This window comes from Schistocerca cancellata, chromosome 7 (genome assembly GCF_023864275.1).
Source record: "Schistocerca cancellata isolate TAMUIC-IGC-003103 chromosome 7, iqSchCanc2.1, whole genome shotgun sequence".
In the NCBI taxonomy this organism is placed as follows: Eukaryota; Metazoa; Arthropoda; class Insecta; order Orthoptera; family Acrididae; genus Schistocerca; species Schistocerca cancellata.
Window position 1 is genome coordinate 365,845,981 of NC_064632.1, and position 27,351 is coordinate 365,873,331.

At 40.2% G+C, this 27,351-nt stretch overlaps 1 protein-coding gene and 1 long non-coding RNA gene across 3 annotated transcripts in view; one reads left to right on the forward strand and one right to left on the reverse strand.

The window, feature by feature from the left end:
* LOC126092305 (ribonuclease Oy) overlaps window positions 1-27,351 on the forward strand; it is a 61,793-nt gene that overhangs the window by 8,804 nt on the left and 25,638 nt on the right. The gene's annotated exons all lie outside the window — the stretch shown is intronic.
* LOC126092307 (uncharacterized) lies at window positions 988-26,468 on the reverse strand. Its single transcript, XR_007521321.1, has 3 exons — window positions 26,350-26,468; window positions 24,787-24,899; window positions 988-3,506 (listed from the first exon to the last, which is right to left on the reverse strand). It is a non-coding gene; the product is annotated as an uncharacterized LOC126092307 (long non-coding RNA).

Genomic DNA, 27,351 nt, shown 5'->3' on the forward strand with positions numbered 1-27,351 from the left:
TTGCTGGACATATCGGGATACAGGGAAATAGCATAGTCGACAAATCAGCTAGAGAATCATATTGGGATCATGATGTACACTGATGTGCCGTCCCCTTGCTCATCATCATCTCTCTATCTGACAGATGAATCAGACATCATGGAAAACAAACTGCAGTCACTCAAACTGACCAAACAGGCATGGTGGACTTCGTGCTAACATCAGCGATGGAAGGCAGTGCTCCTCACCAAAGAGCACATAGACATAGCCCTTCAACACAATAAAAAGCGTACAATGCTCCAAAATTTTGGGTGTGCCTACTGATGAAAACTTGAAGTGGGAGAAGCATATCCCCGAGCTGCTCAATAAATTACATTCAGCTCCTTTTGCTCTTTGAATAGTTGGTATTTTTGGAAAAAACAAATCAAGTTCCTGACATATTCTGTATATTTCTGCTCTAGTTAGAGACAATCATTAGATTTACTCCTGGTATACAATACTTTTTTTTTACAAATAACGTATTAAATAATGTAATGCCACATTGTTCACTCATATCTCACTATCAGTCACTGCACACACTATACATGCATTGTTTCATAACAGTTCACTCACTGGAATAATTTTTTGGGGTAACTCATCACTAAGAAGCACTGAGCAGTAAGAATAATATGTGTTGTTCACCTGTGGTCATCCTGTACGCACCTCTTCATCAATTTAGGCATTTTAACTGCACCATCACAATACAGGTATTACCTAGTTAAATTCATCATAAATTATCAATCACAATTTGAGAATAGTGATCTCAGTACCTCAACCCTAGAGGAAAATCGACCCTTATTACCTATTATTAAAACTGTCAGTGGCTCAGAAAGAAGTTCACATCAAGCACAAAATTTTTTTTGTTATCACACCAATTCCATAAAACATCTAACAGATAAAAAAGCAAGTTTTGAATCTTACTTAAAATCATGTCCCCAGGACAACTCTTTGTATTCTATGGATGACATTTTATTTAAAAAACTGCACTTTTTAAGTGTAGCTGCAGTAGTAGGAATAAAAAAAATATGTTCATTACTGTTAACACTAGTAATGTTCACAGATCCTGTAAACTTACTCATTCCATTGTTGTTGTTGTCTTCAGTCCTGAGACTGGTTTGATGCAGCTCTCCATGCTACTCTGTCCTGTGTAAGCTTCTTCATCTCCCAGTACCTACCGCAACCTACATCCTTCTGAATCTGCTTAGTGTATTCATCTCTTGGTCTCCCTCTACGATTTTTACCCTCCACGCTGCACTCTAATACTAAATTGATGATCCCTTGATGCCTCAGAACATGTCCTACCAACCGATCCCTTCTTCTAGTCAAGTTGTGCCACAAACTTCTATTCTCCCCAATCCTATTCAACACTTCCTCATTAGTTATGTGATCTACCCATCTAATCTTCAGCATTCTTCTGTAGCACCCCATTTCAAAAGCTTCTATTCTCTTCTTTTCCAAACTATTTATCGTCCATGTTTAACTTCCATACATGGCTACACTCCATACAAATACTTTCAGAAATGACTTCCTGACACTTAAATCTATACTCAATGTTAACAAATTTCTCTTCTTCAGAAACGCTTTCCTTGCCACTGCCAGTCTACATTTTATATCCTCTCTACTTCGATCGTCATCAGTTATTTTGCTCCCCAAATAGCTAAACTTCTTTACTACTTTAAGTGTCTCATTTCCTCATCTAATCCCCTCAGCATCACCTGAATTAATTCGACTACATTCCATTATCCTCGTTTTGCTTTTGGTGATGTTCATCTTATATCCTCCTTTCAAGACACTATCCATTCCGTTCAACTGCTGTTCCAAGTCCTTTGCTGTCTCTGACAGAATTACAATGTCATCGGCGAACCTCAAAGTTTTTATTTCTTCTCCGTGGATTTTAATACCTACTCCGAATTTGTCTTTTGTTTCCTTCACTGCTTGCTCAATATACAGATTGAATAACATCAGGGAGAGACTACAACCCTGTCTCACTCCCTTCCCAACCACTGCTTCCCTTTCATGTCCCTCTACTCTTATAACTGCCATCTGGTTTCTGTACAAATTGTAAATAGGCTTTCACTCCCTGTATTTTACCCCTGCCACCTTCAGAATTTGAAAGAGAGTATTCCAGTCAACATTGTCAAAAGCTTTCTCTAAGTCTACAAATGCTAGAAACGTAGGTTTGCCCTTCCTTAATCTAGCTTCTAAGGTAAGTCGTAGGGTCAGTATTGCCTCACGTGTTCCAACATTTCTACGGAATCCAAACTGATCTTCCCCGAGGTCGGCTTTTACTAGTTTTTCCATTCGTCTGTAAAGAAGTCGCGTTCGTATTTTGCAGCTGTGACTTGTTAAACTGATAGTTCGGTAATTTTCACATTTGTCAACACCTGCTTTCTTTGGGATTGGAATTATTATATTCTTCTTGAAGTCTGAGGGTATTTCGCCAGTTTTATACATATTGCTCACCAGATGGTAGAGTTTTGTCAGTAGTTCTAATGGAATGTTGTCTACTCCGGGGGCCTTGTTTCGACTCAGATCTTTCAGTGCTCTGTCAAACTCTTCACGCAGTATTGTATCTCCCATTTCATCTTTATCTACATCCTCTTCCATTTCCATAATATTGTCCTCAAGTACATCGCCCTTGTATAAACCCTCTATATACTCCTTCCACCTTTCTGCTTTCCCTTCTTTGCTTAGAACTGGGTTTCCATCTGAGCTCTTGATGTTCATGCAAGTGGTTCTCATTTCAATAAAAGAATCATTCACGTGATCTATGGAACATGTAACTAACTACATTCTATAGTATATTTTCCACATGAAGTACACAAAATATTTACAAATGAGGCACAATGCTGAAATCCCTAAACACAGGATGGGGTAGGACAAGGCAAGCATAGAAGGGCAAAAACAGAAGAGCATCATTTGTCATTTGAGTGGCTACATTTATTTCACCACCACATAATAGCATGAATAAATAAATACAATGGTAACACACAACTATGAGCAACAGCTTAAGGCTAATTAGTTGCTTACAGCAATAATTGGCTTAACAAATGGTTTTACCTTAACAAACCACAAAACACACTGTCAGAATAAATATAAAACAGTAAAAAATAAAAAAAAGCTTCTTCACTTACAAATCAGAAGCTGTTCAAAGGGCAACAGCAAAGATATAAGAAAACGTCACTTAAGGCCTTCAAAGTACTTTCGGAAAACTTATTATTATTATTTTTATTATTATTATTTAAATCAAACACACTCTTAACACATAAGAGGACAAAAATTCTGCTAAAATCAGCATAAAATCAACTGAAAATTTTATCAAGTACCAACCAGCAAAATAGGTTAAGGGTGTCCACACATAAGGCAACTGCAATCCCAATTTAGGGTCAAATCAGTAATTATGATTAAATGATTTGGAATAATTTGCATTAACATAATAATCAAGACAGTACCTTGTGCCTAAGCAAGCCCAGAAAAATCTTGGCTACCTGAAATTCAAAACATCGGTGATACAAGCATATTCCAAAGGAGATGTACAACTTTAAATAAAATTCAAATCAAACAATGGAAAATCCAAGATGGAATGTAACAATATTATGAAAAGGAAAGTTGCTACTCACAATATAGTGGAGACGCTGAGTTGCAGATAGGCACAACAAAAAGACTATCACAAATAAGCTTTTGGCCAGTATGGGCTTCTTCAAAAACACACACACACACACACACACACATACACACACACACACACACACACACGCGCGACTGCAGTCTCTGTCACTACACTACGAGCAGCAGCCCCAGTGCATGATAGGAGTGACGACAGGGTAGGGTTAAGGAGGAGGCTGGGGAGGGGAGGGGCAGGGATAGTAGGGTACGGGTGGGGAGCAGTGAAGTGCTGCTGGGGAGGATACAGGGATGAGGTAGAGAGAGGGTAGATCAGCTATGTGCAGTCGGGAGGTAAGATGGAGGGCAGGTGAAGGGTGGGGGAGGAGGTAGTGGAAAAGGAGAGCAGTAAAAAGACTGTGTGTGATGGTGGAATGAGGGCTGTGTAGTGCTGGAATGGGAACAGGGAAGGGGCTGGGTGGGTGAGGACACTGACTAATGAAGGTAGAAGCGAGAATGGTTACGGGAATGTAGGATACATTGCAGGGAAAGTTCCAACCTGCACAATTCAGAAAAGCTGGTGTTAGTGGGAAGGATACATATGGCACAGGCTGTGGAGCAGTCATCGAAATGAAGGATGTCATGTTAGGCAGCATGCTCAACAATAGGGTGGTCCACTTGTTTCTTGAACACAGCTTGTCAGTGGCCACTCATGCAGACAGACAGCCTGTTGGTCGTCATGCCCACATAGAACGCAGCACAGTGGTTGCAGCGGAGCTTTTAGATCAGATGACTGCTTTCACAGGTAGCCCTGCCTTTGATGGGATAGGTGATGTTTGTGACTGTACTGGTGGAGGTGTGGTGGGAGGATGTATGGAACAGGTCTATTATAGGTATATGAACTATGAGGTAAGGCATTGGAGGAACCTACCCTCCTATATAAAAGATACCAACCATTTCCTCCACCAACTCTCCACAGTTCCTGTCTCTTTACCACACGGTGCCCTGCTCGTCACTATTGATGCCACCTCCCTTTACACTAACATCCCTAATGCCCATTGTCTTACCGCTACTGAACACTACCTATCCCAACACCCGATGGATTCCAAACCAACAACCTCTTTCCTAGTCGCCATGGCCATTTACATCTTCACCTACAATTACTTCTCCTTTGAAGACATTACCTACACACAAATCCAAGGTACAGCTATGGGCACCTGCATGGCGCCCTCCTATACCAACCTCTTCGTGGGCCATCTAGAGGAATCCTTCCCGAACACCCAGAGAATCCTGACCACCAGCAGTACCTCCACTTTGACAGCTGCCACCCACTCCATACCAAGAGCAAACCTTGCATACAGCCCAGTCACCCGTGATTGTTGCGCCTGTAGTGATGACGGTCCCTCTCAAGATACCGTATTTACTCGAATCTAAGCCTCACCTAAAAAAAGGAGACTCGAAATAAAGGGGAAAAAAAAAATTTCCCAAATCTAAGCCGCACGTGAAATTTGCGACTCGAAATTCAAGGGGAGAGAAAACTATTAGGCCGCACATCCAAATCGAAACAAAGTTGGTCCACTGTAATACGAGACACAATTTAGGTCGAATGAATGACGATACAGCTACAGTAGTTTGGTTCGAGTTGTAAGCTTAGCAGTTAAGCTTTACCAGGTAGCCATTGCTATGCGTCAGGCGCTCCGTCCGTATTTATATGGGTACCCTTCCTTTTTCACGTGCTTCGTCTGGTTTGAATCGATTGCTTATTTTGCTTTGATCTGATAAGTGCTGTTCTCTTTGTTATAAGTGTTTACGTCACTCTAAGCTGAAAATGCATTGCTGTACTGTGTCATGCATTGTTTGTCGCATTCTGGTAGTGCGTGTTTACGGCCTGTCGCCGCTTGTGGCATGGCTTGCTTTTGTGCGCGCTACCGCCGCTTACAATTTTTAAAAAAAAAAAAAAAAAAAAAGAGAGGAATCATCTCATTAGCGAAACAATGGCAAGAGACTGCTATTTGTTGTTACTTACACTGCTGCTTTGTTTGATAATTATCAACAAGAACAAAATAATAGACTGCGTATGATAGAACATGTTCTGAACGAGAGGTACGCGAAAATTTTTCTCCATTTGAAAATCTTTGTGGCCGCTTCTTTAGAACATCAAATTCTGCACAGAAATTAGAGTCATCTTAGATTTAAAAATCAAGTCAGTTGCCATGCTTCGTTTCTGACTGTATCACTATTAGGCATAAGAATAATATGAATATAAACATGACACGATATGTATATTCTTCCGTGTTTGCTGTTGTCTCACTCTAGTTTCCTAGTTTATTAGGCAGACAGGATTTAAACGAGATAGCAGCAAACACGAAAGAATACATGGCAAAATGTTTATATTCATATTATTCTTATAGTGAAGACAATACTGCAAGTGAATCACATTTCATCAGGTTCCTATTAGCAAACATCTCTTCTCACAGGTAGGAAAAAATTCAGAACGTAGAGTTGGCCATATTGACAAACATCCCAAACAGTCTTGCCAGTCGGATTTTCGTAGTACACTGAAATTCTGCTACATTCGAAGATGAATAATACGGAATTTGTATTTACTTCGTTGGATAATGTATGAAAATGCAGTGGCCGAAACTCGAGGCGGAGAAAAAGAAGCTCGTCTTCCACCTTTCTTTCTTTCTTTCTTTTTTTTTTTTATTTTAAATTTATTTACTAACGCAGAGGTTTTGGCGCCAGTATTTATCTTTGTGCCTACAAAGCATGCCTGTGTAGCGCTACATACATTTGACGGCAGAACTTAGTTGTGGCGGCACCTACCAACATTTTTCAGAACTTCCGCTTGCTTTGCACTCGATTCTAAGCCGCAGGCGGTTTTTTGGATTACAAAAACCAGTAAAAAAGTGCGGCTTAGATTCGAGTAAATACGGTATACCGAAGGTCTCACTGAAGCCTTCACAGACTGTAATTATCCTCCCCAACATGCACAAAAACAAATCTCCTCTGTCTTATCTTTCCAGTCTCCCACAGCTGCCTTACCCTCTCTCCACCTTGTCCCTGCGCATGCCAGCAGCACTTTACTGATCCACATTCCCACTCTCCTATCCTTCTCCGACTCCTTGTTACCCCACGTACTTGTGCGTGCTGATGCCCGCAGTGTGGCTTCAGTTACCAGACTGCAGTCGCGTGTGTGTGTGTGTGTGTGTGTGTGTGTGTGTGTGTCTCATCTATTTTTGACGAAGGCCATACTAGCCGAAAGCTTATTTGTAAGACTTTTTGTTGTGCCTACCTGTGACTCAGCACCTCCGCTGTATGGTGAGTAGCAACTTTCCTTTTCATAACACTGTTACATTCCATCCTGGATTTTCCATTGTTTGATTTTTACCTGACTGTTTTTCTTTGATCCTAAGCCAGTGCTGTTTTCCTTTTTTACTATTTTCTAATGTGTCACTGTACTCAATGTCCATCCTTCTTTCTCTTCTTACCTGTGTTTCTCTTGTCGCCTTACTGCATGCTCTTCTTACCAGCCATTGTATCGTTTGGCACGTGATAGATGGCTACAATACCATGCTGATTGTTGGTCCAACGTCTTACATCCCACATTACTCTCGACAATGTCATTAATCCTTAAATCACCAAATTTATCACTCTTCCTGTGTCACTCTCTCATATTTTCGCGTGTTATTTCCTGCACATTTCCAGTGCCACACGATCTTGTATCTCATCCTACGAACCGCTCCCCACCCTCCATTCTATCCCAGCTCACACCCACTCATTTCAGCTCATCCAGTCACAATCTGCTGCCCCCTTCTTCACACTTATCCACCCTCAGACCTGCTACCTTTGATTTGCTTGTGACTTCACACCAATTTTAGTGTGTTTTCACCTTTCGCTATTGTCGACTCACTCAGATTTCATCTTGTTTTCCCATTCTGCATCCGTTTCATCCTTCTTGTGATGTTTTGTACGTATTTGGCTATATTTTTGCTAATTTTTTCAGACGTAATTCAAAATTATTTACGCAATTTTTCGCATTGTTTCCACCACCATGGACCTTTGCTGCCACCATCAGTATTAACACATAGAAGTTTCCTTATCCCTAGCCAGAACCCAGTCCCATATACTGTTCCTGTGTTGTTGCTTGGCTCGTGGAATCTCCCCGAATGAGCTTACCATCAAATTACTCATCTCTGGCTGCCGCCCCTCCTTCCACAATGACCTCCATCTGTTTACATTCTGTCGATCCCAAGCCCTCACCAACATGGTCCTGCAAAACCACATCAACCAAGCCCAAAACTCCTTGCAGTACGTACTCCCTGTCTGCAACATTCTCCCGCTATGCAATCCCAAATTCCTGGAACCCATAATGAAGATTCAAACTCTTGCCTTCCAGGAACTAGAGCAATATGCACAACACCACCTCAAAAAGCTATCCACCCTGCTACTCCCACCTTGGAGTACCACTGTCCGTCACCTCCACAACAAACCTCCTCCATGTCCCCTCATAGCTAACAAACGCCGTCTTGCAGACCTACTACATTTACCCCACCCTCCAAAACCCCCTTCCACCACCACACAGAATCCAGACCTGAAACACAGTCATGAACTTTTCCTCCAGAAGCCTTAGCCCTATGGAGATATGGGCTCACCTTTTGTCCCACTCCCAAATTCAATCATGCAGGATTTGTTAAACACCTTCTCTGCTTCTCCTGGTCCCTACAGTGGAAACACTTTTTTGCCACCGACCGTTAACCAAAGACCAATGTTGAACCCTGAGGCATTACCTACAAAAAAATCCGAGGTACAGCTATGGGCACCCACATGGCACCATCCTATGCCAACCTTTTCATGGGCCATCTAGAGGAATCCTTCCTAAATGCCCAGAATCATAAACCCCTCACTGGTTCAGATTCATTGATGACATTGTGGCGATCTGGATTGAGTGTGAGGACACCCTATCCACATTCCTCCAGAATCTCAACACCTTCTCCCCCATTCACTTCGCCCCGTCCTACTCAATCCTACAAGCCTCCACCTCGAAGATGGCTACATCACTACATCTGTCCATATCAAACCCACTAACCACCAGCAATACCTCCACTGCGACAGCTGCCACCTGTTCCATACCAAAAATACCCTTCCACAGAGCCTAGCAACCCATGGTCATTGCATCTGCAGTGACGAGCGGTCTCTCTCAAAATATATTGAGGCTCTCACTGAAGCCTTCACAGACCTCATTATCCTCCCACCCTTTTACAAAAACAAATATCCCATGCATTGTACTTCCAGACACCCACAAGCTACCAAAGTCTCACCGTCTGGCCACGGAGGAGTGTTCCCTTCATAACTCAGTACTGGAGCAACTGAATTACATTCTCTGCCAAGGTTTCAGCAACCTCTTGTCGTACACTGAAATGAGAAATGTCCTGCCCATTATCATTCCCATCCCTCCCACAGCAGTATTCCACCGTCCATTGAACCTACAAAATATACTAGACCATCCCTACATAACCCCTGCTCCCAACCCCTTACCGCATGGCTCATATCCCTGTAATAGACCTGGATGCAAGACCTGTACCACACAAGCTCCCACCACCACCTACTCCAGTCCGGTCACAAACATCACCTACCCCATCAAAAGCAGGCTACCCATGAAACCAGTCATGTGATCTACAACCTCAGCTGCAACCACTGTGCGGCATTCTATGTGGGCATGACAACCAACAAGCAGTCTGTCCACTTGAATGGCCACAAACAAACTATGGCCAAGAAACAAGTGGACCACCCTACTGCTGAGCACGCTGCCCGAAATGACATCCTTCTGCTTCACAGCCTGTGCCATATGTATCCTTCCCACCAACACCAGCTTTTCTGAATTGCTGCAGGTGGGAACTTTCCCTACAATATATCCTACTACACAGCCCTCATTCCACCATCACACGCAGTCTTTTTACTTCCCTCTTCTTCCGCTCCCCCCCCCCCCCCCCCACCTCTCATCTGCCCTCCACCTAACCTCTCGACTGTACATAGCTGCTCTAACCTTTCTCCACCTCACCCCTGCATGCTTATCAGTCGCATATCACTGTTCCCCACCAGAGACTGCTGTGAGAGAGTGGCATTTGTGAGTATGTTTAAATAACCCCATAGATCAGAACATTAATACAGCTGCTACTATCTTCAAATTTATTGGCAGGCTGCTCAAACCAGCACACTAAGGCAATCATGGACATACCTCAAAGGCAACCAGTAAACAACAAGACTGTGCATAACAGCTACAAGCTCCTCCAGCCACCAACCACTGGAAAACCAGCCTTGAAGCTCAGAAGATTATGTAAGGCTGTTAACAAACACCACTTACGTGAAACAAAAGCCAAACATACAAATTAAGCAAAGAATAATGGCCACCTTTGCAAGAAATTGTCAATATAAGGCCTCTTAATATGCCACCAAATTTCAAAAATTTATCCTTAACTAAATTTACAAAATATCAAGAATGCATAGTAGTGGTGAAAGTAATGTCTCTTAAACCATATAGCTGAATAAAATTTGACACACGAAAACTTAATAAATGCCAGAGAATAATATCTGAATAAGCCAAACCACATGGCAAGGAACCTTGTATAAGCCAAAGGAAAATGATATGACAAGAGTATCTCTATGAGGCAGTACTTAATAATTAGGTCTTACAAGCAATGCTTCCTTCCATGATATGCAGACACGAATTGAACACACATGTTAAATACAGGGAATTTGTTAAAGCAAACAAAATATTAAATGCAAAATCCTTAAAAATGCTTAAGATCACAATTTAACCTGTAAAATTTTTTCACGGCTTATCGCCAAAACGCTTTCCTAGTATACTAAGGCACAAAAAAGCTGACAGCTGTATCAATCGAAAAATCTAAGATTAAGGTTAACCACTGAATTTAGTCTTTCACACTGCATATAGCCAACACAAACACACTACAATGAAGCTCTCTGTGGTACACAGAAATCCCCAATAAATGCACAATTACATAAACAGACAAATATTTGACTTATCAAAAATGTAAATAATAAGAAATAACAGAGGCTTAGTTCAGATAATTATGCTCAAACAAATATTTCAGTAAGCCACAAAGCACAGGCAATAGAGGTGGGAGTAGCGTAGTGTGAAAAATACTGACCATTAATGCATGCTACGGCAGATATTTGATAATCTTGAAAATATCCAGTGTGTCTCCCAGCACCCAGTACTGCATGGTATGGAGTATCAAGGTGGGACAAATCAGCGGGTGCGGACAGGATGCTGTACTCAATTAAATGTCGTAACTCCAACTTCACCAATTACACCAAGTCTTGACATAAACAGAGCTAATGGCCAATTGACCCACTATGCCTGGAACTCGGCCTGTGATGCCCTCTAGTCTGCTGTCACTCACTGCCTGGCTCTTACTGCCCCGCCAACACTGCTCAAGGACTACCTTAGGATCCGCTTTGCAGGAGATAATCAGCAACAATAGATTTGCACTGCCAATAGAAGTGCCAGTGAATAATGCCCATAATCAAGCCATGCAAAATAGTCTGCAAGGCCCCACAGCTCAATCTCGTCCACTCAAACTGAAAGACAACCTCGCCCACTCAAACCAAAAGCCCCCCACCCTCTTCCAGGTTTGGAGGGAAAAGGGAGTTGACAGGACTAACGATCTTATCAATGGAGCAAGGATCCACAAAATGAGGAGCTACTTTCCCAGTAATTCCACGATGCTGTCCTCTGACCACATTATAGTTCTGATCGAAAACCTAATCCCACACATTCCCTCGAAACAGTTGTCTGCCTCGATTATAATGTCTCCCCCAATGGCGATGGACTAAGTCAGTATTCCTTCTAGCCCTATCCCAGTTCTGTTTAACCACGTCAGGGGTGATACATTCAGGCAAAAGGTCTTTATATTTCACAGGTTGGCAAGGGGAGAATTAAGGAGGTAGGTAAACATAAGAGCCCCTGGAACCAGCTTACAGGCCTCATGCTATGCTGAATTAAAGGCAAAATTGATCTAAGGGAGAGAAATATCCCACTCGATCTGAGCCTTCACTTGATAAATGATTAAAGCTTAAGGCATTAAGATCCCTGTTAACCCTTTCAGAAGGTGGGCTGAGGATAATAGGGAGTGGCAGTAATATGCTTAATGGCATTACTACAACAAAAACGCTTGAACTCACTAGAAACAATGGCAGGAGCATTATCGCTCAAAGAGCCTCAGGTGGTCCAAGCCAAGAAAACATATTAGTAAGATGATGAGTAGTGAATGAAGCAGTGACTCCTCTGCTCAGAAGTAAGCAGACAAACTAGAAAAACCATCCACTGCTACCAGAATATAACGATTCCCTCCCCTAGTCCGGGGAAGGGGACCCCCATAATCAATCAATAATTTAACCACTGAGCACTGTTCCTGTTAAGATAGCGATACCCCCTTGTGTGAAGTGGCGTTGGGTTTACACATTTTACACAGTTCACAGTCATCGGCTTGACCACAAATGTCCTAAAAAACAACAAATGTCCTGATATAAGGAAGGCCAGGTAAGATGACAGTGCATCTTAGCAAGGGTCTCATGAAGGTCCAAATGACCACCCAGCAATGTGGCATGAAAATAATGAAAGCTGGAAAACACCAATTTGATAGGTAAACAAATGTTAGCCTCAGCTAATTTACCAACCCCACAACACAACCTTCACAGCCAACACACACTTCCTAATATGTCCAAAATAGGATCCTGATCCTGTTTAACCTCGAGATCCCCAGTGGTGAACTGACCAACAATGAACAGCCTTTGGTTCCTGAGTGTCATAATCAAACATCAGCAACCTGATTATCGGAGCCTCTAATATTATGCACTCTGAAACAGAAGGCAAATATACGAACGGCCCACATTGCAATCCTGCCAGCCTTCCTATGGCATGCCCAGACCCAACTCAATGCTTGGTTGTTGGTCTCCAAGTCAAATTCTCTATGCTTGAGATAGAATTTGTATTTGGTTCAAATGGCTCTGAGTGCTATGGGACTTAACATCTTAGGTCATCAGTCCCCTAGAACTTAGAACTACTTAAACCTAACTAACCTAAGGACACCACAATCATCCATGCCCGAGACAGGATTCGAACCTGCAACCGTAGCGGTCGCGCTGTTCCAGATTGTAGCGCCTACAACCGCTCGGCACCCTGGCCGGCGAATTTATATTTCTCAAGACTAAATAAGACAGCCAGTGCCTCACGCTCATAAACTGAGCACTTAAGTTCATGACCTGCTAATCTCCTCGAGGCAAAATCTAAAGGGCACCTTTCACCTAAATCTTCCTCTAAAAGTACAGCAGCAACTCCGGCATTGGAAGCATCAGTCTGCACTATAAATCTCTTTCCAAAGTCCAGAATAGCCAATACAGTTGGGTTGCCCATGGCAGTCCTAAGAGCTCCAAAGACAGATTGCTGGCTCTCTCCCCAAACAAAGTTTCCTCCCTTCTTATGCAGATCATTAAGGGGAGCAACAAGTTAGGTGAAATTGGTGAAAAAGTCTCGAAAATAATTGGCCATACCAATGGATCTGCCCACCCCTTTTTTCTTCTTTGGGGGAGGAAATTTTCTCAAATCGGACGTCTATTCTTGATCAACCCTAATACCATTCTTCGAATCCAGGCGACCCCAGGGTCATTCCATGTCAAGTGTCCCAGTTTAGAAGATGATCCCAGCTCGACCATCTTCAATTTTGATGAAATTGTACACGACGTACTTGAGGGCCCTACACGAACTTATGCGAAGTTTCAGGCTCACCTGTAACATGGTTGATGTGCTAGAGCCATTTTCGTGAAGACCACTTTTACAGAGACCGAAAAGTGGTGAAGAAATCGTCAAATTTGACATTCCACTGTTTCTGGGTATAGTGGTACCACTTTGTGTGCTCTACATACAAATGTTGCAAGTAGAGTTCAGAAAGCGATGCATTTGGCATAATCTCAGTTCAAAGTGGGCAACATATCATGTCACGAGAAATTTGCCCCATAGTTTTAACAAGGCATAAGTAGTGGAGAAGTGTGCTATGGACCTGGTCTTTTGCCAAACTACTGTCTGTCTGGGTTTTTAGTATATCACAAAATTTGGCCTGGCGTGTGTGCTTAATTACTGTGCTACCATCCTGTAAATTTGCTAAAAAACATAAATGTATCAAAATATACCCAAGTTCAAAGTCATGTATCTCAAAATGGACACCTACCACATTACATTCATTAACACCATTCAACAGAGCATATTTCATTTTATTAGAAAAACTTATTTTCATTTTGGTGTCTCTTTGGGTAAGGTGCAAAAAATTTGCCTAAACTATTGACTTTTTTGGTAATTCCTAAAATCATTGGTTCATGGTGGCTATGCCACTACCTATCTCAAGACTGGCAACCTCATTACCAAGGGGCCACGCCAGATAGCCATGCAAAATCAGCCAAGGGTGGGTTTCTTTACTGCAGGTTCTCAAGCCTGAAAGTGGGTGTCTAGCAGGTTCCCAAGTCTGAACATGGGTATCTAGCAGGTTCCCAAGCCTTCCAAAACTATTGCTTCCGGCAAGCTGTATTGATGCCCCATCATTGAAGCAGCTGGGACTGGTGTGACTGCAATTATCTGTTGTTCTGGGATTCAGCATATGTCTCTTCTAGTAGGCCAATGAAATGATTGAGCGGCTCCACAAGGATGCATGAAATTAATCAAGGCATCTTTTTCTTCACATGAAACTTCACAGGTATTTCGTATCCGCCATTTTCCATCATAAACGCAAGCAACATACTGGCCAGGCTGTAGTTCATTAATGGCAACATGTTTAGTAGCAACTTTAGCATGTCGGTTAACATTTGCTGTAAAGGACAATGTATCATTTGATACTCTGTGAATCATAAGTAACTTTTCATCAATTGGCACAAAATGGTGATGGTCTCTTGTACCAGACACTGTACATCCGCCCTCAAAAACGTTCTCTTGATCAGTTGTTGCATCTTCAATAATTTCGTTTTTAATATAAATAAATTCAATGCCATGAACATTTTTTGCAATGTTCCAACAGATCAGTTGGTGTTAAGATTTGGTTGTCAATTGGGTGTTTAAGACCCGCTCTTGCCGTTGAACACTTAACTGTGCCCCCAATTCTGTCACATGGTGATTTCCCATGTCTTGTTCAGAAAAAATTCCATTCTGCAGTAAAGCCAAAATCTTTTTGATGATGGCAAAGATTTAGAAAGCTCTTAAAATTTTTGTACTGCGCTGCAGAACTGTTGCTAAAATAATGAATATGCTTAATTTCTTTAAAAATGCACTTATGGGATTTGGTCAAGTACATTAAAAAACACATGCACTGCAACTGTGTCATGTCGGATGCAATCACTGATTGTGCAGTAGCTGACACTCTTTAGGTCTTCATTACAAATTGATGTATTTTAGCTTGACTATTTTCCCAATGGAATCCCTGCACTGTGTATGGACAATAAAGGAGTAATTTTCTGCAAAATCCATTAACATAATCAAATCTCCTAGTTTGAGACCTTCTTCAGTGAACTGCCAAATGCTTGCTCTGATGCTTTGCAATGCAGTGGTGAGTAGAAAGGGCCAACAGTTTTGTAACTAATTGTTCAATGAATACTTCAACTGTCATTTCTGTGGCTTCAAGTGTATCTCTATCAGTGTGGGTCCATTGTTTGAACTGAACTGTATCCTCAGGATCAATATCTGCAAAAGCGCTTTCCAAATATTCATTTAGAGCTTCTGTTCCTTGACATACTTCACAGCGATGAAGCATGCAATCCTTTGTTTCCAAATTATAGGCAATTTTGCTCAGTAAAATTTTGTAATCTTCTTTTATTGGGCTATGTGCCACCATTAGTTTCACATTTTGATGTATTGTGCAAACACAAACTGAATGTGAACCAGCTGTGCCTACAGTCACACACCACTTTGGCCTTAATTCACAAAATTTGGAAAATCCAACTTCCGATCAATTTTTATTGTGGTACACAACAAACATTTCTTTTAAGTTGCTCAGTAATATGTATTTCTGTTTTTTAACCATTTCTCCATCTATCCGAACAGTAATACAGTCCTTTTTTCCTGGACAAATCCGACTAAACTCTTCATCATAAAAATGTTTTATGACTCTTGCCTTCACACCCTCAGAAAGCTGCTTCCCACATTTACCTTCAGGCTGTGCCAATATTCCCTGTTCAGCTTTTAACTTTCTAGCCTTCCTTACCATTCTTTCTGAAACACAAAATTCTTACATAGTCTTTTTGATAGACCAGCTTTGAGGAACTAAGGTCAAAATTTGAATTTTCTCGTTATTATTTGATATATGTAATTTTTCTTGCAATTCTTGGATCAGCTCAATGTAATCTGAGCAAATCAAGCACTGCTTGCTTGTGGATGGTTGCTCCAATTCACTGGGATCAAATCCTCCCACTTCTGCAATTTTCTTGTAATTCCACCTTCAACTTGATGGATTTTGTGCTCTGCATATCTTTTTGTATCCCTTGCACCAATTCGTTGAAATTTTAGTGGTGATATTCCAACAGATGTTAAGCTTGTATTCAAATTGTGACCAACATTAGTCTCATCACCTTCATCTGACTGATACGTAATGTCCATTTGTGAATATTTCAGTGTATCAAATTCTTTTCTACAGGAAGGGCACATTTTTTGGCTGTTTAATATCAGACATGATAATCCTTTTTAGTAGGTTGATTGAGCGCAAGCTTTTCTGCGCAGTGTGGTTTTTCTTGCCAAATGGGTTGCAGCACGATTTTTGCAAAAATTCAAATCTTTTTAAGAGTAAAGCTTCATGATGGAAGCATAGTTGAGTATTTTCAGTAGAGTGTAAACCACTCCGTCCAGTAAGTAATTCTTGTTCTTCTACGGAAAGTTGCTTTACAGCTTTCAGTCCTTTTAAGGCACTGTATGTCGTTAAATGGTGTGGGGAATCAGTACTTCCAAAACTGCATACATTAACTTGATCTTGTTCTTCCATTTTAGCAACAACCTGATTAGCTTCAGACACTAAAATCAAATTGCCGAGTCCTAAATAAAGAAAAGAAATAAAATTAATAAGCATTCAGCTTCCCAAAAATTATTTAGCAGTCTCCAGTACAGTTAAATGGTTAAATTTAGCAATGAACCTGTCACAAACAGGTTTAAAATCACAGAATAAACAGCAAAATGAATATTTAAACAATGAAGACATAATCAGCAAAATTCCAAGTTTTCTAATAGAATGAAATGTGATCTGTTGAATGGTGTTAATGAATGTAATGTGGTAGGTGCCCATTTTGAGATACACGACTTTGAACACTGGTATATTTTGATAAATTTATGTTTTTTAGCAAATTTACAGGATGGTATCACAGTAATTAAACACACTAGCCAGACCAAAATTTGTGATATACTAAACACTCAGACAGACAGTAGTTTGGCAAAAGCCCAGGTCCATAGCGCACTTTCTCCACTACTTATGCCTCGTTAAACTATGGGGGAAATTTCTCGTGACATGATTTGTTGCCGACTTTAAAATGAGATAATGCCAAATGCATTGCTTTCTGAGCTCTACTTGCAACATTTGTGTGTGGAGCACATAAAGTTGTACCACTATACCCATAAGCAAGAGTCTAGCTCTTTTACATTAGGAACAGTGGAATGCCAAACTTGACGATTTCTTCACGACTTTTCGGTCTCTGTAAAAGTGGTCTTCATGAAAATGGTTCTAGCACTTCAACCAAGTTACAGGTGAGCCTGAAACTTTGCATAAGTTCATGTACGGCCCTCAGGTACATCCTGTACAAATTTCATCAAAATTGAAGATGGTCGAGCTGGGAGACCTAGGACACTTCACGTGGAATGGCCCCCCAAGAAAGAGATTTGCTGCCTAGCAAGAGTAAATTTCAGTGGTTTGACAGTTTATCCAGCAGACTGAACCTTTAACAATACCTGCTCCAGGTGTGAGAGATATTCATGAAAAGAATGCCTATAGACCACCAAGGCATCAAGATAATTATACACATGACTCATGATCTAGAAGTTGTGGAAGAACGACAGCCCCAGTAGCCAAGCCAAATGGTACCCAATTAAATTCATACAGATTCCAATCTGTAAAAAAGGCAGTAATGTTCTTAGACTCCTTGCTTAGTGGGTTCTGATAGTGAGCTTAATTTAAATTGAGTACAGTAAAATAGCACCCACCAGCAAACCATGTGAAACAATTATGGAGGTCAGGAAGGGAAACTACTCCCAAATAACCTTCTCATTAAGGGCTTGGTAATCGACTAACAGCCTATAATCCTCACCTTGCCCCTTAGGAATGAGAACTGTAGGTGAAGCATATGGGGACGTTGATAGTCTAATAACCTCATGTGTAAACTTAGGAAAAAATAGTGTACGGTCACAAAAGCAATTCGACACTGAAGATTGCATGATAATTGGTTTTGCGACAGTACGACCATACAGAGAAAGCTGAAAATTAGACATTGTGACACAGGCACAGGAGAAAAAAAAAAAATACGTCAATAACACTGTGTCAATAATACAAGGTACACTGTCTCATATTGAACATCATCATAAATAGATGTGTTGCTTCTTCTGCATAAGTACTCTTTGGAAGAATAATTGATTACACCAGTTTTGGCATATCCATTGCTGATATTTTGCCCTAGGCTTCTGTTAAGTGGCTTCGGCATATTTTATTTACAATATGATTATTTCTGGTGCACGATTCTAAGCAGTCATACACATTTTGAACATATGTATAGCAGGATACTGGTGTGTCTTCAGTTGTCTTAAGAGTACCGCTAAAGAACCACATTTTGGTATTTGTGGCAGCATTCTTAGTACTGCTATCCTGTTGTTTTCATCGACATATTACATAGTGGCAATGCACCAAATGGTCTGAGGCAGGGAATACTTCATGTATAACTGTTCCCCAACCCAAATTTAGTTTTCAGCACTCACGTGTGTACACCTTCAGTATAAGTTAACAATAAGTTGTATCACCCATCATTCTGCTAGTGAATTCCAGTCCAGTGCATTTTACACCCTCAAACACGCACTACATGTGCATGTTGTTAAGTTAACAGAATAAGGGTTAACTGAGAACTTTACAGCTTCAATACAGGAAAAAAGCATTGTTTTCATTAAGAGCTGCATAACCATGTTCTTAAATTATTTATTTTATTTTTTCTTTACTGACCATACACAAAAATCCGTGTAGTGCTAGGTTTAGTCTATTGTTATTTCTTTTTGAAAACAAACTGTTATTTCCACTGTACCTTAGAGCACACGTTCTGGCAGATCAACCCAAAGTGTTTGAATTTAAAACTGACATTTATGTGTGCAATTGAAATTCATGACTATTCATTTTGCCATGGGTAACAACCACATTTGAGGCCACAACAGCTGCTAGATGACTTAATCTGGTACCTGCACTTCCAGGGAATAGTTAATACATTAATTTACATACAAAGTCAATAGAAAACAGCACAGATTCCTTTGTGTCTTGATTCATAGTACCTGCTGGATCAAAAATGGAGTCTACTTTTGGACATGACGCCACACGATGATATGGCCAATTATTTCTTTCAGTGCAGATGCATCCATGCTCAAACACTTACGGGAATCGGCGAAATGCTGTGAGTAATGAGGATAATGGGCAAGGGGCATTACGTTAAGTGTGTGGATAAGTTGAGAATTTGGATCTGATGGGAGTTGTGCTAGGGTAGTCCCTGCAGTTACAATGACATTGCATCCAGATGGCTTAATGGTCAGCGTATCTAGGTAGTAAGCAGGAGACATGTATTAGAATCCCAGTCGGGCACAAATTTTCGACTTTCCCTGTTGATTTCAATCAATGCCTGCTTGCAGCCAGTGTCCGTAATTCCTTTGTCTCTTAATTTGTAATGGCTGCTGGATCAAAAACGGTGTTTGTGTGAAAGAACAGACACCAATATATGCAAAACTTTGAAGTACGTTGTGATAGCCTCAGGAAACTGAATAAACAGCTTTAGGATGTTTGTTGCCAAAAAAAGGTAAATGAAATTATACTTCTCCATGACAATGCAAGGCTCACGAGTCTGAAAACTCAAGAGGGGCTCACAACACTTATTAGGACTGTTCTTCCTCATCCACCTCACAGCTCCGATCTCGCACCTTCCATCTTCCACCTGTTTGGCCCAATGAAGGATAAACTCTGAAGGGAGTAGTATGTGTATGATGATGAGGTTATTGATGCAGCAAATGTTGGTTCCGATGTCGATCAATAGAGTGGTACCATGCAGGCATACAGGCCCTCCCAGTAAGGTAGTGTAAGACCACCACACAGAATGGGGTTATGTTGAAAAATTGAGTTTTGTAGCCAAAAGGACAAGGAATAATAATGGTGTAGTGGAGTCCTGAATTAAACCAACATGCCTTCAGAAGAAGAAGAAGAAGAAGAAGAAGAAGAAGAAGAAGAAGAAGAAGAACTTACTGCACACCCCTTGTAGTAGTCAGTGTTGATTCATTCCCTCTTGTCCTCTCAGTTGTTCTGTACACTCCGATTTTTAATAAGATGGAAGATATCTCTTAACCTAACTTTTGCTTTTAATACTCTTAACCTAACTTTTGCTTTTAATACTGAGCAAAGCAAAAATTATGTTGATGTTCCATTTAGTGTGAACAAACTGCCATCTGACAGAGATGTTCCTGTTCCTTCAATTGAGGTGATGTGACCTCAATTGTTACAAACTGTATATGCATATTAAAGGCATTTACATAAAAAATGGATTTTTGGATTATAGCATACAGCAATCAATGTCTGAAAATAAGATTCAACACTATCCTTGGCAGTGTAATATCTTCACAACAAATTACTCCTAGAACTTCTGACTCCGTATGACAAGACACTGGAATGTACACTTGTGCACGGAATACACTCTACTATAGACCAGATACAGTTTCTGTCTATTGTGCCGTATACATATCCACACACAGACAGGCACCCTGGTAGAAGACTGCTAACCTGCTTACAGCAAACAATATGGGTTGTCTGCACACAGTTCAGACTCACATGGAAAAATGCATGAACCTGCATACCTTATCTGCCGTAGGACCTACTACATGTGTTACAGACTTCCATACAAAAGTAACTGGAGTAAATACTGAATATGTTGTTCCACAGTTTTCATCCATATCCCACTGTGTGAATACCACACTACTTCATTTACGTGTCTCCTTTAAATCTTTAATAGCATTTGCTGATAAACAGTTGTGATGCTTGCACAGTGTGATCTGGAGCCAGGCCAAGAAAAATATGATCAGCATAAACTGCCCAATGAAATATTTTGCGCCATTCAAGTGCGTAGCATAATTTGAACTTTTTTTTTTTTGTTTCAAAATCAGAAACTTCTTTTTCAATACTCTACTGACCACAGTAAATCACAATCTAGTCACCTGTGCAATGGAAGTAAAAACAAACCTGTAATCTCAGTGTAGTTCTATATGGTCCTCCGTGTCTCCAGCTCTGAACAGGATAATGCAGCTTTTGTACACAGTATAGTCTAGGTGACTTTAATGGCAAAATGGGTAAAGAGGATATGTGCATCCCCACAATAGGAAAACATAGCAAGCACTCGACCACAAACGAAAATGGATTAAAAATGATCAACTTTGCACTGTCAAAGAACATGAGAATTTGCTCGATGATGTTCTTTCACAAAGATATGCACAAAGGTACATGGTGTTCTCCAGATGGCAAAACAGTAAATCAGATTGACCATGTTATGACAGATCAACATTTCACTTCATTTAAAAGAGATGTCAGAACATACAGAGGAGCTGAAATTGGCTCAGATCATTTCCTAGTGGTACGAAAGATGAAAATCAAGATGATTGGGAATCAACAACCAAAAGCCACACCAAAAACTAATTTAGACATCGAATGACTGAAGGAACTGTCTGTTAAAGAAGCCTATGCGACTGAAATAAATAACCGATTTACAGCATTGCAAGAAGCTGATGAGGAAAATAGTGTCGAGAAGGCTTAGGAAAGAATAAAGACTGTAGCAACAGATGCAGCGGAAAAAACATTGGGCAAGAAAAAGAAAACGAAGGAACAGAAATGGTTCAACAAAAAGTGCCAGAGAGCAGTAGAAAGGAGGAAACAAGCCAGGCTGCTGTGGCTGCATAATAAGGAGAGTGAGGACAGGAGAAAGATCTCCAAGGCGGTTAGAAGAGAAACAGCAAGAGTTCTACAAACAGAGAAAAGGAAATATCTAACTGGAGTACTAGAATCTATAGAACTGAAAAGCAGGAATGGAAACACAAAATATGCTAACACAGCTGGAAGATATCCAAGAAAGATGGAAAGAGTATTTATCAGAAATGTTAAATTACACTGATCCGCACATAACCTTCAATTAGGCAGTGTCTCAGAGTGACAGCATTAATAATGACGAATTTAGAATCACAGAACAGGAAGTGAGCCACACCATTCAAAAGTTTAAAAACAACAAGACAGCAGATGAGGACCAGATATCAGCAGGGATGTTAAAATAGGGCGGAAGCAAACTACACAAAGACATTTATAACCTTATCACAAGGATCTGGAAAACTGAAACACTGCCGGAAGGTTGGAAAACACCAATAATTTGTCCAATACACAAGAAAGGAAATAGAATGGAATGTGGAAATTACAGAGGAATTAGTTTACTGAACATAACGTACAAAATCCTGTCAATGATCTTCTGGCAAAACTTAAACCTTACGCAGAAAGCATTATTCAGATTACCAGGCTGGATTTCAAACAAACCATTCCACAACTGATAATTTGTTTACTATATGACAGATCTTTGAGAAATACTGGGAATTTAACGAAAACATCCACTGTCTCTTCACTGACTTCCAGCGAGCCTACAAAAGCATCCACAGAAGTAGCCTCTACAACACATTACGAGAATTTAGTATACCCAGTAAAATCATTAGGATGATACAACTGTGCATGGATGGCTCCCAGGCAGCAGTGAAGTTCAGAGGATCCATACGCCCCACCTTTCCAATTAAAACAGGCTTACAACAGGGAGATGCTCTTTCATGTGTCCTCTCCAACCTTGCATTAGAGAAAGTGGTTTGGGAGAGTAATTTACACCTATACAATGGTCTCCAATTCGAACACAGTGAAGTAAAACTCCTGACTAATGCAGATGATGTAGTGTTGCTGAGTGAAACTGAAAGACATGTACAGATCTTTCAGGCACAGTGCCAGCAAAATGGGCTTTTGATTAACCAAGAGAAAACAGAATATGTGGAAATAGGTTGAGTCATAAACCCAAATCCTTACTTTGAAATTCACCGGCATTCTAAATTCAGAAATTTTTTCCAGTTTAAATACCTTGGATCATGTTTCAACATTAAAAATATCATAACAATGGATATATATGAAAGAATAGCCGGAAATACAGAAGCGTCCGATCCCGCCCGTCTGCTTTGACCCATGATGTCACAAATATGGCGGAAACAAAAACGAACACACACACTTTCCACAAGAAGCCTAATGACACTAACGGGACAAGTGCGGGAAATGGGGTGTTTTGGGTGGGGGGGGGGGGGGGCAAACTAAATATAAACAAATTTAGACGCCTTGCGTAGCTACAATGTGAGGGGTCGTAACCCCTGCAACCCATAGAAGATAAAGATGCTTCAGTAGCTGATTAGTGTTTTTTGTCTTAAAAAAAAAAAAAAAAAAAAAAAAAAAAAATCTCACGGGATAGAACGAACAGATCAGAAAGATAAATGTAGTAAACTAAAACAGAAATTGGAGGAAACAGATAATTGAAATAAGTAATAAGCGTTTTTAAATTAAAAAAAAAAAAAAAAAAAACAAAAACAAAAAAAAATCTCACGAGATAGAACGAACAGATCAGAAAAGTAAACAAAATAAGAAAACAGAACTGGAGACAGCCACACTCAAACCAAACTCCGCGCCGTCATGATGTCACACACGACAACACCCTTACGTCACGGGTCAAAGCCGATGCGTGGGATCGGACGCTTCTGTCGACCCGAATAACCTCACGCTCAAGATATCTGTACTCACTAAGCAACCCAATCAAAAGTAAAGCTTTGTCAATCACCACAAAGATGAAGATATGCAACACTATCATCTACCCCATAGTACTGTACGGCTCAGAAAACTGTACTCTTACAAAGAATGAAAGAGAAAAACTGATGTCTCTGAAAGAAAAGTAATGAGAAAGATCTGGCGACCTGTGTTTGAGAATGGTGTATGGAGAATTCGAGAGAACAATGAAATTTTATCAGTTAATGAAGCAACCCACTATCATCCAGAAATTAAAAAGTAGGAGACTGCATTGGGCTGGACATGTGGCAAGATTTGAAAAACAACAGAATCACCACAAAACATTTGAAGGAATTCTCCAGGCAACAAGACCATTGGGGCGAACCCATACAAGGTGGAAAAATGACATAGCGAAGGGAATCGCATCATTAGGAATAGAGGCTGCGAGAGATAGAATGCGGTGGAAGCAGATTGTTGATGCAGCGCATGGTCTACAGGGCCTGTGAATGCTAAGGCTAGTTTCATGTGTGTTTGTAGGATGCCTCTTTCACTATCAGAGGTAATTTGAGGGATATGCAGTATTGTGACACAATCCTCCAACTTACTGTCCGACCCTAAATGTTTCAAATGGCTCTGAGCACTATGGGACTTAACATCTGAGGTCATCAGTCCCCTAGAACTTAGAACTACTTAAACCTAACTAACCTAAGGACATCACACATATCCATGCCTGAGGCAGGATTCGAACCTGCGACTGTAGTGGTCGCGCGGTTCCAGACTGTAGTGCCTAGAACCGCTCGGCCACGGCGGCCGGCGTCCGACCCTAAAGTCAACATTTTGGTAATGGGTTGGTCTTTCAAGGCAATGACATCCATGCGGTGAACACTTCCTTTCAGGAGGAGCCATATGGAATGGATTTTCATCTCCTGACATAAATTTTATTAAAAATACTTGGTGACCTCAGGATGACTGCTGTCAAGGACTAAGACAGGTTTAAGCACCAAAATCTTGATCACCTTGAGAAGTGCATGAATGCTAGTAAAATTTCTTGTGTTCCTACCTGTGTTTGGATTGGCGGCTCGTTGGGTAAGTGCTAAACCAAAAATCCATAGAACTGGTTTCTGATCCCCAGTCAGTCCTAGGATTTCTTCAGTCACTAATCACTTCTTTCATCTGAAACAAGATGAGTGTTGTTGCTGTTAACTCACTCCATGATGATCACAAATTATGACATTCTTCCAATCACAACTGCATCACTTCAAAAATCAAATGCACTTGATATATTGTTTTTCAGAAGACCCAAGGATGTTACAACAGGTAGAGACTCAAGTAGAAATCAGCTGTGTTACCTTGTGGTCAGTTAAGATTCAAAGCAAGAATAAAATGAACTTTTCTGAATTAGACTTGTAAAAAAAAGAAGGGCAACCCACAGGAATTTCAATGCCTAATTTGATTCCTTTATTTTATTTACTTATTTTCTCAAATATTATTGAACATTTGAGACTTTTACATAAGGATATCAATTAGAAATTAATGATAACCATTTGCAATTTTCTACGTACCCTAACTAGCAGGATACACCGAAAGTGTATAAATTTCTCTGAGAAGCCCCAGTATACAACAAAAGGTGACAATCTGGGATTTGGCACTTCAGTTTTTTAAGTATCCTGGAAGCCCATTGAAATTGGAATCAAGAGTGCAATTGCCAGCAACAATTATAAACAGAAAATTATGGAGTATTGTACTTTTGACAATCCCTGAAATACAAAGCATTTGTTAATTCTTGGGAGAAGGTATGAACCAAAGAGAGGGCTTTGTCCTATTAGCAACACACTGAAGAAACTTAATTAAAAATATTCTTAAACTTCATAACAATGAGGGATTGAATTAACAGTGGCTATTCATAAGTGAAGCTGTCCTCAACCTGAAGGTTGGTTTACATCAAGGTGCTTCATTAAGCATGGTTCATTTCCTGACTGCCTCTGACCTTTCACCTGACTTACCCAGACTGGTATTCAGGATCCTCTAGTACAATCTAGAGTGCAAATCATGGTACAATTAGTTTTTTTTTTAATTCTTCACTGTCAACTGTGAAAGAATAACAGAAAAAACAGCATCACCTGCAGGAGATTGATATTTATATGTCAACTATGGATTAATTAATACGGCAATCATCAAAATAATATAATAATTTTTTGTTAACATGGTTCATTCCGCTAGACAATTAACATTTTTCTACAGAGCAACTTTGTCTTGAAAACATCCGTAAAATTACGTATAAATCATGTTGTTTACAAACGTGGTAACTGGTTCGGTAGGCAAACAGAAGGTGAGCCAGAATGAAAACCAATTACGGACCATTCAAGTTCTTCATATGTAATGATTATGATACGGAGTGCTATTCGAAGACCACTTTCCTTAACTCAGTCCCAATGAATTTTCGTAACAAATACCTTTATCCGCAATGAGAATTCATGGGTACTGTTATCATAATTTTGGGCGAGAAAAATAAAAGAAGTCTTTTTGCGTGTAAAATGCATAAACTTTTTCTTATATAATATGAGTACTATGTCCTTAGCCTACAAACAAGTAACCCTCAAATTTCTCAAAATAGTGACCTTACCTACGGAATTCGAAAGGACGTCTGAAGCTGCGTAAATTCTTGTATCTCGCTGAGATCCAAACAACACTACTCCACAACTGCACTAACAACGAAGTTTTAAACACTGCCCAGACCTCCAACCCACGCCGCAACTCAACAGCGAGTCGCATCCTGCGTTATCTGTTGTTGCGCAATAGCATCAACGAATGACATTAATCACCGGTACAAGAAAAACATCCTATCATGAGAAAATATTTTAAAGGTTAAACGTGAGTTTTTACATGCAGCCATTTCGACTGTATCATTCCCGTTTTTTTTTTTTTTAATCAAATATCGTAAACATATTTCGAAAGTTACTCGCAGTACTTCACGCACATAAATGCTGCCAACACGTAGCGCGAAGACGAGTACTGCCCGAAAACGTATTTTTAGTGCCTTTCAATTCATGCGCAAATTATCGAAATAATGACGCAAATTGTAAATAAAAAGTGTAGAAATATTTTGCGACAGCTAAAAAGGGACAGATAAATTTAATGCTTAGAATACATCGAAAACAAACACTTTGTTTCTGTTTCCTGTCAGAGCTTACTCAACAAAATTGGATTAGTTTACAGTGCGATGAGGAGGCATGTATCTATATATTGCCCATATTGTAAGAATAATGACGTGTCCTATATTACAAGTAGATAGTTGTACGGAAGATTAATTTCTGGCACAATAAAAATCACAACCCACATAAAACCCTTTCGGTTTATCTGTTTTCGTTAAAGAACCATTGAAAAAAGTAGTCTTACGCCCTTGATCAAAGTTAAATTAATGAAAAAAAAATATAGTGCAGAGTTATCACGAACCTGTTATAGTACTACCTATTAACAGAGAAATGTGGTGAATTTTGGCCAAAGATAGGATCTTGAGCACGAAAGTGTGTAGACTGCAGAGTTAATAAAATTATATTGGAGTATGTGTTATTCTGTATTGTATTGTATGTGAGTTGTTTCTACAACAAAAACAATGTTTTTCTGG